This window comes from Kogia breviceps, chromosome 4, assembly GCF_026419965.1.
Source record: "Kogia breviceps isolate mKogBre1 chromosome 4, mKogBre1 haplotype 1, whole genome shotgun sequence".
Lineage (NCBI taxonomy): Eukaryota > Metazoa > Chordata > Mammalia > Artiodactyla > Physeteridae > Kogia > Kogia breviceps.
The window spans coordinates 20,326,919-20,338,997 of NC_081313.1; the positions used below are offsets into that span (position 1 = coordinate 20,326,919).

The 12,079-nt window shown below is 37.2% G+C and overlaps 1 pseudogene; it reads right to left on the reverse strand.

Moving 5' to 3' along the window:
- Nucleotides 1-3,841: 3,841 nt before the first annotated feature.
- LOC131754967 (protein lin-28 homolog A pseudogene) lies at nucleotides 3,842-4,457 on the reverse strand (annotated as a pseudogene).
- Nucleotides 4,458-12,079: the final 7,622 nt, after the last annotated feature.

Consider the following 12,079-nt stretch of genomic DNA (forward strand, 5'->3'; position numbering starts at 1 on the left):
TTCTTATTTATGCATTCCTTTCCAATGCAGTTGTTACAGGTGATGCCATTTCTGATACTTTAAGTTGCAACCCGGCACTCATTCTGCCCTGTTTGACACAAACATTTGTTTATCTAATAACCTGTACAGACCATTGCAGCCCTGCCATTGTACCCTTTAGAGACACATGCTTCCTTCTTTCTTCAGCAATTGGTACAGAATTCTCTGTATTGACTTTCAAATCAACTTTTTTTTTTTTTTTTTTGCTTTCCCTGTGCATTTTTTCTTTTCATGAGTCTGTATTACCTGATAGTCTTCAAATCCTTGAACTGATCAGGCAACGGTCTCTCATGGGTTTCCTCCCTACAGTGATCTGCAGTCAGCTGAGTTCTGCATGGGAAACTGAAAACTTCAAGGAGCCTGTGCTTGTCCAGTAGAGCAGCTAGAGCTCTTCCTGGCATTTCTTCCTTTGGATTCTCTCTTCTTAAATTCATTCAGTGAGGCTGGCAACACACACTGGGCCCTCAGCACTCAGGCATTCATTTGGGAAACTACCTTGCAATCGAGAATCAAGACAGGTGAAATAAGAGTGAGCTCTTGTGTTTGTTTAATAGTTTCTTGGGAGACATGATTAAGAAAAGCTGTGATGATGCTTAATAGTAAGAGAATTGTTAAGAAAGTAGGCAGAAAAAAATACTACCTTTTTCTAGTTATCTTCAGCTCTATCTGTGGTAGTCAAATACCCTATGTAGTCTCTGCTTTAGGATAGATTCACTGTAGCATATATGAATCTTTGCAAAAAAGTAGAAATTTATTTAGGAGAACTAAAATTAAAAATCTATTCCTAGGAACTTAGAATTATAGCTTTTATTAAAATTCCACACGTTCTTTCCTCATCTTGGTTGCTTCTGAGATATGTACAAAGTATCTGAGGAGAAGTAGTAGTGAGAACTGAACAGGTAATGTTGCTACAACATCTATAAACAGTAAAGGAGCTAATATTTTCATTAGTGCTTTTGTTTCCAATCATATCAAAAGATTTATGCCCTTTAAGCTTTGAAGGTAAGCTAAGCTTTTCACCTGAGAGTAAAAAGAATAAAATGTTTTTTATTCTATAATTTTACATCAATCAAGCCATGACAAACATCATTCCTCTGGTGACTCGCATATTCATATAATGTCATGTAATTGCTTCTTTTTTTTTTTTTTTAAGTCTTTATTCATTGTATTTTCCCAAGGAAAAGAAGGAGAAGGGAAAAGGGTCAGCATGTGTTATAAAATGATAGTAAATGGGAAAGGAAGTACCTGGTACAGCAAAATTAACCATCAAATAAACACTGCCTAGATGGGGTCGCCAAAGCCCAAAGAGGCTCATTTACCTGCAGTTCAGTAATGAGGGGAAGTGATGAGGGAAAGAGCAGACAGGTACATATTTTTCTACTCTCCCTTCCTCCACATAAATTCAAGATTTCACAGAAAGCTTTGGTTTCTAACAGTAAACATGGAGTTACATTCATCCGTCTCCTATTAAACAATATCAGGGCCACTTTGACGTTTCTTGCACCATCATAAAAGTTCCTGAGTGGCTTGGATATACATTCATCTTTCCTTTTGTGGTCTCCCAACCCCACTTTCTACATGGAAGGCCCCCTCATTGCTTCTCTCCAACCTAGGATTAGAGATTAAACTAGGTTTTAATTCATCCAAAGGCAGCAGTCTGTTTGGCATGAATCACATCAAGGAATGGTCATGACTCAGGAGACAAAGAACAAGGGATGGAGAGTTCTTAGCTTCTTCAGGATTTTTGCATAAATCATTTAATCACAGACACCCCACAAATTAAATAGATGTGTATGGACTATTTTGGGGGAGCATAAAGGGGGAAAGACAAATGGGTAGGAATCTAGTTTTTAGGACATAAGATCTTGTTTGAAATAGGAAATAGGGGAAGGGAAAACACAAAAGTGTGGTTTAAGACCCATCACTTCAAGGTGAGGGGCCCCCAAGCTTATGTTTTAGATCTTTTTGCCTGGTACAGAACCTTTAGTCAAAGATACTTTGGCTAGTTTTCTCAATATAAAAAGAAGTTTGTAAACAATAAAACCCCAAAAGAACATGGAGAAGACCAACACATTATATTTACACAAACTAAGCCACCTAGCAATCACCAAATCGGCTACTTGTGAAGTCCTACAAAGCCCAGACAAATACAATAACTAGAGGGGGGCAGCAATTGGGGGAGACAAGAACCCAGGATCAGACACATATCACCCAATGTGTTCTATTGCATTTGCCCCATTACAACACAGTGAGGTAGGTTTGCAGTGAGCTCACAGCATGTAAACAAAACCCCCTTTTCTCCTTTAGCTAATCCATGACACTAATCACTGCTGCAGCAGGGCAGGGCACTGGCTCTGGGAACCACAAAGAAGCCATGGCTGATGGTCTCTCTGCAAGCTAAGGAGGAAAAGCCCAGAATTGTTAAAAGTTAAGGATCCTGTCCTTGCTTCATATATACATCCCTGAGCAGCTCAAGATGGGTACAGAGCCATCGTTCTTAAAAACTATCCTTATCAAGTCACATTTTTTACAAAAACACACACATACACCGGTTGTACATGGTAGGCCTAGCCCAATCCAGTGACGGATGCATCTGGTATGTAAAGCAAGTCCTGTGCCCTGGGATTAGAGGTCTGGAAAAGGAATCCTTTATCACATGTACAGATGACCTTTGCCTAATCTAGGCTGCCCCTCTCTGCACCTTCTACCTGGCCCAGCCTCTCCTAACATCTCTGCACCACCTTGTCCTGATCAGACCAATTTCCAATCTTTCAGTAGAAGGAGACCAAGTCATGGGGCAACTCAGTTGGAATCTAGTCTCCCATGAAACATTGAAGATGGTGGGGTTTCAAGAGAACACTATTGCAGAAAAGCCAGCTCTAATTGGCAAAAATGAGGTAGTTCAATAGGCTATACTCTCCAAATACTTGTTCTCTCTGGTGATATAGAAACAAAAAGTATTCCTGCTGTGCAGACCTGGAGCTGCTGCCGACTTATCCCTGAGATTGCTCACGTACCTGAGAACACAGCGCAGGAATGAGGGCCTTAGATTAACATACACAAAAATATAAAGCCAGAATACTTATATTACAGAAAAAAGTTAAAGTGCACAAGATATGTCATTCACACAGCTAGTGCAGGTGGCATCCAGGAGAAAGTGAGACCCAAGGTATAGTCATCCAAGGGAGCAAATAAATAAAATTGTATTGGCCCAGAATGGGGTGGGAATGAGCTTAGAAGCAGCAGGTCTACAGTTGTTCCCATAACCACCCCTTTTGCCTATCTTTACAACCCACTGCTTGGGACAGTTCTCAGCACTTTATCCCAAGAGGGGGTTATGAGGAGACAAAATATGGAAAACCCTGCCTTACGCCTGAGATATTCCCTCCCACAGAATGTAGTGGCTTGTGGGTTGGGCCCATCAATCTGGTCTCATGCTTAATCTTTTCACTCTGGCTGGGAAATATTCTTCCAAATCTTTCTTTAAGAGTAAAACAACTTCCCTATCCAGGCCACTTTCAAAAGCTGAAGAATCTGCGGGTGGAGACTCAGATAAAGCATGTAGGTAGGGTTACCCCCACAGAGCCCTCATGTGCATTTGGATAGAGCATCATTGGAGTTCCTTTGCCTCCCCCTTCCCCCCACCAGGAGGGAAGGGGGGGATGTTGTGGACCCCGGCCTGAGATATATGGCAGTGCCAGCTGCCCCCTACCCACGCTGTCCCCATGTCTCCACTCTGCCGATTGATGCCTGCTCCTCAAAACTTCCTAATCACAAAAGGATAGCCCCCATCCACTGTGGCTCAACTCTGTGCCTCTGGGAGCATGGCAGGGCTATGGATCTCTTCTTCCTCCCTAAAGTAGGCTGGCTTTCCCTGTGAGCTGGGAGCCTGCTGGACCTTCAGTGACCACGAGGCCACCATATGGTTGATGCTCTAGCAGAAGTGGCACTTCTTGGGATGGGCTGGCTGTCTGCATCGCTTGGCATGATGGTCTAGACTTCCACAGTTGTAGCACCTGTCTCCCTTTGATCTGCTTTTCTGTATGCTCTTCCCTTTGGGTCGCCTCTTCCTCCCAATACAGAATACCCCACCAGGGCCGGTGATTTGGAGAGATTCCAGGAGGCCCTTGTCAGACCTCTTAAAGGTGAACTCCACGGCCTCACCCTCCTTTAGGCTCCGGAAGCCCTCCATATGCAGCTTACTCTGGTGCACAAAGACATCCACAGGCCGGGGGTGGGGTGGCGGGGTGTTGAGCGCAACCCTAGAATGGGAGGTCATGGACAGGAAGCCGAACCCCATGCACACAGTGAACCACTTAGAGGTGCGGGCACCGTGCAGCAGCTGCGGCTCCTCCGGCACCTCCTCAGGTGCGTTGGCGCAGCCAACCCGCAAACTGCTGGTTTGACACAGAGCCCATAGTCTTTGGCTGAGCCCACGGCCCTGGGGCCCCTGGTCGGGCGGCCGAGGGCCCCAGAGAAGTTGGGAGGCAAAGGGGTGGCTCGGAGAAGAGGCTACTACCTCTTCCCCAGCACAACAGAGGTGGGAGGGTCCACCCAATGTAATTACTTCTGATATAGACAACTGATTCATTTTTCCAGTCTTTCAAATCTGTGAATAAAGTATCTTTGGAGAATGTTGCTGCTTGCTAATTACTTTGTAGTATATATTCTGAGTTACTACACTGTACTTCTGCATATATAGCTTTATTATAGGTTTCCTATCCTCCCTCTGCCCCATTCCTACTAGACCATTTCTCCTTAGCTTGTTATAGATACTCTGTGCATGTAGGTCTTGTGTGTGTGCATTGCATAACTCTGTCTTTTTATGTATACAGCAGAGGGGGTTGGTGATGGTAGTAGACAGTTTCATGATGGAAAAAATAATCCTGCAGTCTTTGGGTTCAGTTCTTATTGTAGTTTATTTTGCTGGTAATGAGGGATGAGAATTTCAAAGAATGAGGGAAAGTAGAGCACGTGAATGGTCAGCACAATACAGGTATTCTACAATACAAAGAACATAGCAGAAGTCGCAGAAGTTGTATAGCACAAAAACAAGAAATGAATTAGGGAATGATGGGCTGAAGTTGAGGAAGATAACTCTGCTTCGGGAGGCAGAGCTGTCGCATGGTCTGGGGATCTGAGGCAGAGATGTGGCAGAAGCAGGACAAAGCCAACAGTGTCACAGAACCCCGGGTCAAAACTTCAGTATGCAAATGAGCCACAGACGCTTTACAAAAGGAGCTCTCCTTTCAGGAAACAGGACAATTCTAGGATGGGCCTCACAGAGCTCAGAAGTCATAAAATTACATTCAACCTAGAAAAAATGTGGATGTCCATCAACAGGGCAAAATTTGACTAAATTACAGTGAAGAGATGACTATACAGCCATACATAATAATTTGTTCCACACATGTTAGGATATATGGAGAATTATGCAGCCATAAATAGCAGTTTTTATCCATATCTGTGGACACAAATAAATGTCTAAGATATTTTCTCCCAGTGGCACAAAGAAACAAGTTGGACGGGATATACTTTATACATATAATTATATATTTGTAAAAAAAAAAAAATATATATATATATATATATATATGTCTATGAAGAGTAAAGGAGAGAGAAAAAGAGAGAGAAGGAGGCAGGAAAATAAATCTCAGGCCCTGAAAGTGGATTTTCTTGGTGGGAAAGTAAGAGGAAGCTGGCAAATTATCATATTTGAAGTGTATGGAGACTGTTATTCAATTCTAAATTCATATTTACATTTTTATAAGTTAATAAAGATTATGTGAAAATATAAACAATCAAGTATCTTCCTGATTTTATTATTTGCTTTTAGCTTTATTCATGGTCTTTGTGACATTGAATTTTTCAATTTCTCTGCAGTAAATCTGTCAAGCTTCATTCTTTCCTAGGATTTTTTTTTTTTTTTTTTTTTTTTTGCTGTACGCGGGCCTCTCACTGCTGTGGCCTCTCCCGTTGCGGAGCACAGGCTCTGGACGCGTAAGCTCAGTGGCCATGGCTCACGGGCCCAGCCGCTCCGCGGCATGTGGGATCTTCCCAGACCAGGGCACGAATCCATGTCCCCTGCATCGGCAGGCGGACTCTCAACCACTGCGCCACCAGGGAAACCCCTCTCCTAGGATTTTATGTTTTAATATGTCTTCAAATTATTTCAATATTAGTGTTTTAAAACTGGATTTGTTTTGGCATAAATTGAGGGACATGCCTCAATGTTTGATGCCTTAATATTTGACTCTAAGCAATTGTATCAAATCTGTATACTCTGCATTCAAGTGGCATTATAGCAAATATCTTTTCATAATAATCAAACTCATTCAAACTTAAGCCATACATTTCTCACTGATCATATTTTTCAAATATATGCTATTTTAGTCCATTCAGGTTTCTATAATAAACCGCCATAGACTGTGTGACTTAAAGAATGTTTATTTCATATAGTTCTGGAGGTTGAGAAGGGCAAGAATAAGGCACCTAGCGACTTGATGTCTGGTGAGGGCCCCCTTCTTGGTTCGTAGACAACTGTTTTCTTGCTGTGTCCTCATATGACAGAAAGAACATAAAGTCATTAATCCCATTCATGAGGATTCTACCCTCAAGACAATCATTTCGCAAAGGCTCCACCTCCTAACATCATCACATTAGAGATTAAAATTTCAAGAGAAAATTTTTGAGGGGATACAACATTCAGTCCATAACACATGTCATAGATTTAACAGTTCTAAAAATTATTTAAATAACCATTGAATTAAAAAATGCATACTGATGCTAGTAAAAGAAATAATTTTATATTTAATTTATATATTCTTTTAAAACATTATTCATGCTAAGTAAATTATATGGGGTGTTTGTGTGTGTATGGTGTGTATGTGCATAGGATGTGTACGTGTGTGTGTTTGTATGTACTTATATTAAAGAAAGTTAAGAACTAAGGTAGAAAATTTAACTGATTTTTCTGGCTAAGGGTACATTCCCAGTGCTGATGATTTCTCACTTGGAGGATTATTAATGAATATGAAAGAGTTACCAAATTGAATCTATAATGATCTTTTATAATCTTCAGTTTTAATTCTCTTCATGGAGTTGTAATTTATATTTTATTATGCATTAAAATTAATAATAGTACATTTTAGCCATTTGTTACACTTGGGTTAATATAATTATGTACTCTCTCTAACAAATGCTACCCACCACATTTCTTCAACTACCATCACCCTATAAAAAATTAACTGGTGTTTTGAAAAAATAAATATGTATCTTTGTACATAGACTAAAGTTTAATTTTAAGTTACAAAACCATGCATAGTGTTCTTTCCTTGTGTTGAAAATATAATCAATATTGTTAGTTCTTATTCAGATGAATTAGTTCTTCATAAGCTTTGATGGGTATATCACTTAGTAGATTAATGTAACTTCAGCCCATTACACATAATGGTGGTCAAATTAATTCACTAAAACTCTAACCACATTCTGGATAGTAAACCAAGGAAAGATTAATCAGCTTAGTACTGTGCATTACATTACATTTAGAAGTGAATCATATGAGTGTAAATTATGCAAATTATTCCTATGTCTTTTCAAAATAGTAGCAAGTATATTGTGCAGTTTAAACATTGTAAATTCTGTAATTATTAAAGTGTTTCATTACTCACCAATTCTGTTATAAAAATATCAGATGGTTACAGTAAATTGTGAAATCATGTACTTTATAACTAAAGAAAGTATACTTTGATGCATTCATAAATGAAAGCAGTTTAATTGCAACTGTAACAAATAAAGGTATTGCAAATGTGTTTGGTCACATAATCCAGTAAAATAGGTTAGGAATATAATTATTTTGATAAATTTTAGGCTATTCAAAATATCATTAGGGAAGATATTATGAAATGAATCAAAAAATAAAATCATAAACATTTTAAATTGTGTCAGACCATATCTCTATTTATGCCTTTGATTCAAAACCAAAGTACTGACAGTTTCAACTATTTCTGATTAGTTAATTTTACTTCAGAAATATATAAATGTGACAGCCTGGAACAATGGAAAGAAAAGAACAGTCAAGGCCCTGTGCTCCCAGACCAAATTTGTCTCCTATTTTTTGTAAAACATTGAGCAAGTTATTTAATCAAGTGAAATATCTTTCTTAGAGGGTAAACAGAAATAGATGGATAAACTTCAAAATCTGAATAAATTGCAGAACAGTAGGGAAATGGATGAAAAACATGATTTCCCTAAAACTCTCAACAAATATCCATCAGAGTCAAAATGTTTTAATACTATCAATATAAGAAAAACAAACTTTGATTTCCACATTGCCTATTGATTATTCAGTATCAAATTGTATTTTGAACATATGCTGTGTTTGTGTGACACTTGTGTTTCATTATCATCTTCTCAGTCATCCACCCACCCATCCAATCATGTATTCATTCATCCATTTGTAACTGGACCGTATCCTGAAATGTTCATGTTTATGTTACTCTTTTTGAACATTCATATAAATGTCGTTCTACCCACATTGCTTCTAGGTGTATTATGGTTGACTTACTGAGAACGCAGAGGTAAAATCCTTAAATACTAATAACTTGAGTATTGAAAAATAGACTCTTGAAAATCAAAAATAAAATGTCATGTGTTTAAAAAAATGACACATTCTTTCTGAAAGAAAATAATGTCATCAACTAATCCTTCAGACCCATTGGAGATAAGATGATGAATTTGTGGACTAGGAGTTGTGAAGAGAAAGACATGAATCATGATATTAGTTTGGGCCAAGGAGCTGCAAGCAATAGGGTTTCACATGGTGATAAGGAATGAAGATTAGAGACAAAGATAGGATGCTGACCAAGATCCAACCAGCCTCAGAGAACCCAATGGAGTTGTAGTCACATATGCTTACCACTAACTAACACTGGGTAAACACCTCCTGTTTCCCTTGCTGATATTTTTGAGCTATTCTTCTCTTTGGTGTGGGGAAGACCTTCTCCCAAGAGCTGGTGTCATGTTAATTAAGGATCATGCAAACAAACTACACCTACTGCTGAGACTTGGCTAAGGCAAGCAAAACAAAACAACTTTTTTTTTTTTAATACATTTGCCCTTTCCTACTTCTTTTCAATCACCCAGGAAATGTAACATTTCTGTACAGCAGTGATTTTAATCAAGGAAGATTCTATTGAAGGGGAAAGGAAAAATCACAACATTTCTCTATCAATGAAACACATTCTTGTTGCTCTTTCAGTAAAAATATTTTCATCAACTTAATGTCCAAACCCTACAGGAACAGGGCACACAGTCATAAGAAAAAGAATCTTCAGCTCATGGATATTATTGCCTGGTTAGTGGAGTAAAATATTAAACTTTAAAAATATGTAATTACTCATAATTACAAATTCTGGAAAATGTTATGAAGGATGCATATAGGTTGATATCAAATAAATAGGGGGCAGATCAAAGGAAACTGGCTTGGGGGCAGTACTAGAATATTCTGCTTTGAGGAATGATCAGAGAGTTGGGAAGTTTTGACTTTAGGATTCTCCATGGATTCTAGCCCAAAGGTGGGGCTATGAAATCTAGGTTTTCTAAAAAGCACCAAATTACAGTGGGGTGGCAATCCATATGAGCAAGTGAAAATAAATAATTATAAAGATGGAGTGGGACCTCAAACAAGTAGTAATAAAAAATAAAAGTCAGTGGAGATAAAAAAGGTCAGGAGTTTTTTTGGAAAAAATGAGTACTTGGTTTAGAATTGATGCCAGTATTAAGCAGGGTGCTCCAGAGAACCAATATGATATATCTATATATGTGTCTATATCTATATCTGTTGATCTATGTCTAGATCTATGCACACATATATACACATATATGTAGTTATATGTGTATGTATTAAGAGGTTTTTTTTTTTTCTTTTTTAAGGATTGGCTCATGTGATTGTTAGGGCTGGTAAGTACAAAATTCATAAGTCAGGCCAGCAATCTCAAAACTCAGGCAGGGATTGATGTTGGAGTCCTGAGTCTAAAATTAGGTAGCTTGGCAGGATAGAAACTTGGCAGGAGCTGACATTATAGTCATGAGTAAGAATTTCTTCGGGAAAACTCAGTTTTTGCTCTTAAGGCTTTCATATGGTTGGGTGAGGCTCACTCACATTATCAAAGGTAATCTACTTTGCTTAAAGTCAATTTGTAGAGGTAGATGTTAATCCCATCTGCAAAATGCCTTCACAGCGACACTTAGTGTTTAATTAAATCACTGGGTGCTATAGCTTAGTCAAGCTGGCGCATAAAATTAACCATCATATAGCATAAACGGTAAGAAGAGGAAGGTGTGGTAAGTGGTGCTTATCAAATTCAAAACAAATAGATTTTTTATTTTTCACATTTATCCATCTCAAGTATCTAGTTCCAGTTCTGTAATGTATGTTTATATTCCCTTCAGTTATTTCTTGAAAATGCCTTTACTGCAGTCATAATGTTTTATTTTCTTTAGTCTTAGAGAACTTTCTAATTTTGTCTTATTATTTCTTAATATCTGACTGACTTTATTTCTCCTTTTCACCATAAAATCATCAAATTTTTCACAATACTTAGAAATTCTATGTACTGTATTTTTCAATATTATAGTTAAATGTTTCAGTCATCTAATTTGAATCACTCTAAATACTTATTTAATATGTTAGAGGTACATTTTCCAGAACATTATTAGTTATACAAAGTAATGTAAAAATAAAACATATGGTTCTATTTTACTCAAATTAAAAGTCATAAGAAAGCATAAACACATTAAATAAACTTAGAAACAGCTTGTATCCAGAGTAATAAATAAAAACTGGATCTTTAATACACACAAGTTATATAATATTAATTACAGGTCTTCAGACCAGATATTTTTATTTACCAAATGAGTTTAGGTTAAAGGTATTTTCTTCAAAGGAACAAGAAAAGAGCCTAATTAGTTATTTCATTTAGAACTAGCACAAATGTAAAATTTGGGATTTCCTAAATATCATTTTATTGTATTATCTATTAATAAATTTGCATACTGTATTATAAAGCTTACTTATTCAGTATCACATTAACATTGGTTTTATATATATATATATATATATATATATATATATATATATATATATAAAACAAAGCACAAGCCGTGATCTTATCTGCATGCTTCTAGGTATGTTTCCGGAGTCACTATTCCTAACAACTGCTGCCCCCAAATTCATTTTCATATATGACTTCATAATATGATAGCCAAAACAAAGTTAAATGCCAAATGAATAATGTAAAAATAGTAATAAACATTTTTTTCAAATTCGCTTTGTTTTGAAAATAAAGCTAAGATAGCTTCATGGTATGCTATGAAGCAAGCATCATTGTTAGCACTATTTTTCAGCCAAATAAACAGACATTTAGAATTAGTAAATAATTTTTTATGGTTAAAAGAGGTCATGTTTCAAAGCTGAAATTGAAACCAGGTAAGCATTAACCAAAACTTTAATCAAAATCGAAGTTTCCATGGTACTATGATCAAACAAACAAACAAAAATAAAATAAATAACTCTAGCCATTATATAATTTGCAAAAACTATTATCTAATCAAGTTTCAATAATTCCCTTTGTGCTAGAAATAATATATTAGCTTAAGTGAACAAGTGGATTTGTGAATCCATTTGTGAATGGATTCCATTTGTGAATGGAATCCATTCCATTTGTGAATCCATTTGTGAATCCAGCAAATGGATTTGTGAAATTTGCAGAAAATTTGTCCTTTTGCAACCAGATTCTCAGGATGACTCTCACGATCCCTGTTTCCTGATATTCACGCCTTTATGTGATCTCTTTTGAATGTTTGTAGAACATATGACTTGCTTCTAATCAACAGAAAATGAGAATCATGTCAGGATATGTATGATTATGTTTTTGCTACTAAATGATTGCATTTCATAAAATTGGAGAACCCATCTTGATAGAGCTTCTTTCTCTCTTCCTTGCTGAGTTTGAACAAGCAAGCAGCCATTGTTGGAAAC